The 652-nt window shown below is 41.1% G+C and overlaps 1 protein-coding gene across 1 annotated transcript in view; it reads right to left on the bottom strand.

The window, feature by feature from the left end:
- The window catches only part of LOC127751852 (oocyte zinc finger protein XlCOF6-like), a 7,263-nt gene that overhangs the window by 5,449 nt on the left and 1,162 nt on the right, over positions 1-652 (bottom strand). The window lies entirely within an intron of this gene.

Genomic DNA, 652 nt, shown 5'->3' with positions numbered 1-652 from the left:
TAATCGAACGCCTCGCCGCCGACGAAGACATGCGCGCCGACACACCTCACCCGCATGTGTGTGTTTGGAGAGGAACAAACTCATTCCAGTAAGATTTTTTAGAATGTACTATAAATTTATTTGAAAAAGGTTGGAAATATTCAGATCACAAAACACAGGAAAGTACAGCTAGTATTACACACAAAATTATACCTGAATAAAAGGGTCGCCTGAGACATGTCAAAAATAAATTTTGTCAGGTAGAGGAAAAAAAATGGCGTGACATTTAGCAAAATGGCAAACACACACATTACAAAGTACAAGGGTTTGATAGGAAAGAGTTGTCTTTTAAGTGTGTTTGCAAATGTGAGCGCAAATTAGAATTTTGAGAAAATTTCTTTTGGCAGACTGTACACTCAAAAGGCTTTTCTCCAGTGTGGGTAAGCAGATGTTTGCGCAGTTGTCCACTTTCTGAAAACGTCTTGTGGCACACTGTACATTCAAAGGGCTTTTCTCCAGTGTGGGTTAGCATATGAGAGCGCAGGTCTCCATTTCGTGAAAACGTCTTGTAGCACACTGTACACTCAAAGGGCTTTTCTCCAGTGTGGGTTCGCATATGTCTCCGCAGATCTCCATTTCGTGAAAACGTCTTGTAGCACACTGTACACTCAAA

The sequence above is a fragment of the Frankliniella occidentalis genome, unplaced genomic scaffold (assembly GCF_000697945.3).
Source record: "Frankliniella occidentalis isolate FOCC.00 unplaced genomic scaffold, Focc_3.1 Scaffold1390, whole genome shotgun sequence".
In the NCBI taxonomy this organism is placed as follows: Eukaryota; Metazoa; Arthropoda; class Insecta; order Thysanoptera; family Thripidae; genus Frankliniella; species Frankliniella occidentalis.
This window is presented reverse-complemented; position numbering and strand designations above follow the sequence as displayed.